The following is a 5,793-nucleotide window of genomic DNA, read 5'->3' as shown; positions in this document are numbered from 1 at the left end:
GGCAGAAAGAGAGGCCTCAGAGTGAGAACTACCTGCCTACATTCTTCATCACCACAGGTAGAAATTATCAGAGTTTTACACACTATCGGGGTAATGGGATCACACAACAAAAAATGCCATAGACAGGTTCTGTGAAGCAGAGGGCTCCTGCCACAAGACTTACCCTGGAGAATCAATCAGGCCACCACACAGAGAACGGCTTCTAGAGCATAAAGAACAAGGGCTGTGTAGTTAACTGTGGGAAAGGCCATTATGCCACTAACTATTGTCCACAGTGCAGACGCAGCGTCCCATGAGAAGCCCGGTGTGAAGTGCCCCACTGTGTCTTCTGCAGAGCTGAGGCTCTATGGTATAGATTCTATAACCTAAGGGGAGCCAGTCAAGGCAGTGAGGATATGGGGATGTGGGCAGCAAGAGCCAATGATGACGAAAGCACATCTTCCGTGATCGTATCTTCCTGCTTTGGAGGCTGTGGCTTTTAGAATGGCGTTTAGTCAAAGGGAGAAAAAACCCTGAATGCAAATGGCTTAAGGTGGCAAGGTTTCTTCATTACAGTGAAAATGTCCACAAGGATCAAGGATAGTTTGGTAGCTCTTTGATAAGAAGAACCTGGTTGGGGGCTGGAAACATGGTTCAGTGGTCAGAGCACTGGCTTCTCTTGCAGCAGTCTTGGGTTCTATTCCCAGAACCCTTACTAGGTGGCTCGCAACCACATGCAACTCCAGTACCAGGCGGTCCAACACTTGCTTCTGGCTCTCTCTCCCTCCCCTCCGCCCCACACAAACATACACATGCACTCTCACACAAATGCTCTGCCACATACATACTCACACACACATACACACTCATATACTCTCACATGCACACACACATATACACACAAACACTGTCACATGTACACACACACAAACATACACATGCACTCTCACACAAACACTCACACATACACACAAATACTGTCACATGCACACACAAGCGCACACACACACACACACACACACATTTCCCACAGGCAGCTCCATTCCCAAGGTCCTCTCATGGTCTGAAACAGTGACTTAGGTACCAACCTTGTGGTGATCAGTCTTCTGTCGCTGTGGAAATGCCTGAGAGAAAGTTTGGAGGAGGAAAGATACATTCAGCCTACAGTACCAGAGGCTGTAGCACTTGGCTGACTCCATTATTTTAGGCCTGAGGTGAAAGCGTCATGGCAGAGAGGGTAAGGACAAGGCAGAGACACTCCTGGAGGGAAGCAGCAGTCAGAGAAGAGGATACATTCACCCTAGAGAGCACTTGCTCCAAGCCAGCCCCACTTTTTTACAGTTTCTCCCACCTCCCAGTAATTTATCCAACTATGACTCCATTAGAGTCATTGATTGATCCACAGAGGGACGTCAGAGTTCTCATGAATGAATTACCTCTCCATGATGGGCTCACCAGCAGGAATCCAAGCCTTCTCCACTAGAGCCTTTTGGGGGACACCTCATACATAGCCATTGCATCTGGATCCTGGCCATTTTGAAAACAGAAGGGACAAAGGAGAGAAAACTTTTATGTCTCTGTGAGGACCACAGATGCACACCCACCAGGAAGAGGAAAAAGAGGAGGGAAGGAGGAAAGGAAGGGAAAGAGGAGGAGGCATGGAGGAGGGATGAAGGAGGGGAAGGAGAAGGGATGGAGGAGGAGACATGGAAGAGGGCAAGGAAGAGGAGATATGAATAAAGAAGAAGGTATGAAGGAGGGACGAAGGAGGGGAAGGAAAAGGAATGGAAGAGGAGGCATGGAGGAGGGATGAAGGAAGGAAAGGAGAAGGGATGGAGGAGGGATGGAGGGGAAGGAGAAAGGATGGAGGAGGAGACATGGAGGAGGGCAAGGAAGAGGAGACATGAATAAAGAAGAAAGGATGGAGGAGGAGGGATGGAGGAGAGGGGAAGGAGGAGAAGGAGGAGGAATGATATGAAGAGAAAGGTGTAGAAGAAGAGAGACGGAAGTCAAAGGAGAAGGGATGGAGGAAGGGGAGGAAGAGGAAGCAACGGGGAGGGAGAGGGAAAGCTAGCTACCTCCCATCGACCTTTGTGAAGGATGCTGACTTGTAGAACCCTCCTTTACAGACTTGATTTGAGCACACAGAGAACCGTAATGATGGACATTTCATCCCGATCTCCTTACCAGGCCTGAGCAGCCAAGCACCTTGTAGTCCTGCCTTTTGCTGTTTCTCAGGTGGCCCCTGGTTGTGTCCATAATGCCTATGAAATGGCCATCCTAAAGTGACACTTAGCTTTCTGCTGCGGGCTAACCCCCAAAGCCACTCTCGCTCACAGACAGGCAGGTAAGGCTCTCACTTCTTGTAAAAAGTCCTTAAATTTATTTTTAGAATGATTTAAGGCCCAGTTTCCTCTCCCCACCACCCCCCATCAGCCAGCTTGTGATTTGAAAGCCATCGAGAGACATTTGTCTAAAAGAAAATGAGTTTCATACATAAATGGTTTCATCTAATAGGATTCGTACTAAGCGAGGTTGTTTTCTAAAAAGAGTAGCCCAGGCCAAGGCAACTGAGGACCAGGTGCCTGTAATGTCCGTGACCCTAGGGAAGAGGCCCCCAAGCTCCCACAGTATCTGGAATACCCCTCAAAGGCCTGTGTTAGAGGCATGGTCCCCAGCCCACTGCACCATTTAGAGGTAGAGGAACCTTTAGGTAAACATTTGCTCTCTATCGTTTGGTTATTTGTGTGTTTTATTAGGAACAGAAAACTGACTAAGGCAATGAGAGAAAACAAATCCATACCTGTCTGGAGCTGGTTCGAGACCAGTGTGTGCTTCTAGGACTTCAAGCAGCTGACTGGATGTTGCAGTGGACATTTCTCTCTTCCCAGAAGGGTCACAGTGGCATCTCATAGGAGAGTTTAAAGGGTTTAGTGTTGTTTTCAAAAGTTTTTGGAGGACAAACATGACGGATTGATGCGTAAAGATGTGCTGTAACCCTGGCAACCTGAGTTTGACCCTTGGAGCCTATATGGTGGAAGGAGAGAGCTGAGCTCTGCAAGTTGTCCTCTGGTCACACATATCTCGCATGTGCACGTGTGTGTGTGCACATGTGCACGCACACACACACACATATACACACATCCCACATATATACCCACCCATCACACACACACACATATATACAGATGCATATCATACACACATATCACATACACACACATCATACACATAACACATACATATCACATACACACACATACTCACACAGAGGCACACTACATACACATAAACAAACAACATACACACACATACATACACATACGAACATACATGCACACATGTTACATACACATACATCACGCACACACACCGCATATATACACTCATCACATACACGTGCATCACACATACAACACACAACACATACATATCACATACACACACATAGAGGCACACCACACACACACACATAGACATACATACATAAACACAGACACCACACACAGTGTGTATGACACCACACACATGCACAAAAAAATATAAACAAAAAAATTTGCGTTTAATAATTTGACAAACTGAAATAAACTGAATGGTCAATCCAAGACGTTTGCTTTTCAAAAGCACCACTTTTGCCTCAATCTTTTTTTCACAAATCACAATTAAGCAAATCTAATTTTTCGGTAATTCTTCATTGTTCTTCTTTTCAAGTTTGTTTCCTTGTGGCAGAATAATCAAATCTAACTCCCATCTGCCCTATGTACTGTATCATTCTGTGTGCGTGGGTCACTATCCTGTCCATTTGGCATGCAATTCAGCATAGCGTCCATATCCTTGGCTATGCTTTGGGGGATTTAAGCTGAGCTAGAAGCTGAGGACATGCTGAAGTTGCTGGGGGGAGGCTTCTGGTTCCCTCTTCCCTCTAGGATTCGAGGATTCCCATTCACGCCTGAATCACACCCACCACCCAAAGCCGCACTCACTCTAAGAGGGTCTGACCTGCCCTAACTTGTGACTCCTCCGTGTATGTTGAAATTAAGATTGCTCTCGGGTTGCCGATTTGTCCTGTCTACCACGGGTGTGTTCAGAACATGTTGTCAACAAAAGATTACATCACAGAGGAGGGTGTGCCCAGCAGGTTGGCACCCACCGGGTTCATCAGAGGCTCTGTGGGCTGAGAAACACAACATCGTCGGGGTTAATAGGTGAAATGCTGTTCCAATTTTAGAAGTTATTCTTCTGGGGAGAGAAGACAAAGACCCCCCCGCCCACCCCAGCCCTTGGCTTCCCTTCACCTGTGTTTTCCTGAACCTGAGATGTGTTTGCACACGGCAACGCCCACCTTCCAAACAGAAGCTTGCAACTCAGCCAGATTTTCTGCTGAGCCAGCCAGTCACTGGGAACAAACACCGGGGACTATGACAACCGCAAATGTGTGTGTGTGTGTGTGTGTGTCTGTGTGTGTGAGCAAGAGAGAGAAAGAAAGACAGAGAGACAGAGACAGAAAGAGAAGATAGAAACAGAGAGAGATTGCCACTTTAAGTGTGGCATGTGTGTACATGTGCCTTTGTGTGTGCACTTATGCACAAATGTTTGTGACTACACATGTGTGTGACTGTGTGTGTGTGTGTGTGTGTGTGTGTGTGTGTGTGTGTGGCATTGGGAACTGTGTGTTTGCTTAAATTTGTGTGGCATGTTTGTGTATCTTTGCATCTTTCCATATGAACACAGGTGTAGTATGTAGTATGATCATTTACAGATGACAGACGTATGTGCATGCTGTGTCTGGGTCACTTTCCTTGTGGCCTTCTCCAGAGCACTTGGCCTGGAAGACCTGAGTCTCCTGAGTCCACCTCCCACTCAGTACAAAGAAGCAAACCAAAGAACCAAGCAAGCTCCAACTGACTTCAGAGCCCAAAGGGAGGAGAGAAGTCTAGATTGAAGCCCAGCCCCTGGATCTTCATTCCTCCCGTGTGGAGAAGGTAACCTTTATGAAATACCATGCTCCGGCCTTCAGCGAGACTCCTCTGTGTTATTCTCTTCATTACTGGAAGAAAATGCTCCTGCGTGTCTAATTAATGCCAGTGAGTCTGCAGTTCTAGAGAGGTGGGTCCTAATTAGTTCAGTGGGGTGTCTGCTACACTGAAGCCTTGGGGGTGGGGTGGGAGGGCTTTGGTTCTTCCTGAACCACAAGATTGAGCCTGCGCCAGATCAGCATGGGTCGGCACTGTGCTGTTTAGTCACAGGAGAACCACAGAAAGAAAGGTTTTGAAACCAGGGCCAGTCCCTAGACGCTGGCTTCCTTATCTTCCTATCAGTGAGGGTGAGGACTCAGGGTCTGGAGTATCGCCAGCTCACAGATTAGAAGACTCTATGAAGTGTGTTCATATTTGGTCAGTGTTAGGATGTCCCTCACTGGAAAGCTGGGTTAATGAACACTTTGGACGATGGGTCTTGTGATGTGGCTGAGAAAGATGACAGAGAACCCTAAAGGGGAAATCTACCTACTTCAGTAAGTTTGGGGTTTCACTTGGTTTGAATGGGAGGTGAGCCAGAGAGACAAGACTGTGGTAGATTTTTTTTTCCCCCTGACTCCTCTGTAATCCTTCATTTTCATCCATGTCAGTGAAGGATTTATCATCCGTGACTTTCAATTTGAAGGTGTTTGAAGGCACCTGGTTTTCAACAGCATGATACAGGAGGATTTTTTTTTTTTTTTTTTTTATGGAAAACTGCAGGAGTTGCAAGTTAAGTGGGATTTAAACCAGCAGTCTAGATGTCCCCAACTCCCATGGCACCTAGAAGGCCCTTTCC

General features: G+C 46.9%; 1 long non-coding RNA gene across 1 annotated transcript; it reads right to left on the bottom strand.

The window, feature by feature from the left end:
* Positions 1 to 1,424: 1,424 nt before the first annotated feature.
* On the bottom strand, positions 1,425 to 4,031 carry LOC110293856 (uncharacterized). Its single transcript, XR_002377872.1, has 3 exons — positions 3,979 to 4,031; positions 2,783 to 3,006; positions 1,425 to 1,506 (listed from the first exon to the last, which is right to left on the bottom strand). It is a non-coding gene; the product is annotated as an uncharacterized LOC110293856 (long non-coding RNA).
* Between the last annotated feature and the right edge of the window lie 1,762 nt (positions 4,032 to 5,793).

The sequence above is a fragment of the Mus caroli genome, unplaced genomic scaffold, assembly GCF_978045245.1.
Source record: "Mus caroli unplaced genomic scaffold, Mus_caroli_1 scaffold_4, whole genome shotgun sequence".
NCBI classification, from domain to species: domain Eukaryota; kingdom Metazoa; phylum Chordata; class Mammalia; order Rodentia; family Muridae; genus Mus; species Mus caroli.
The sequence above is the reverse complement of the archived record's forward strand: the minus strand, read 5'-3'. Positions and strand labels throughout refer to the sequence as shown.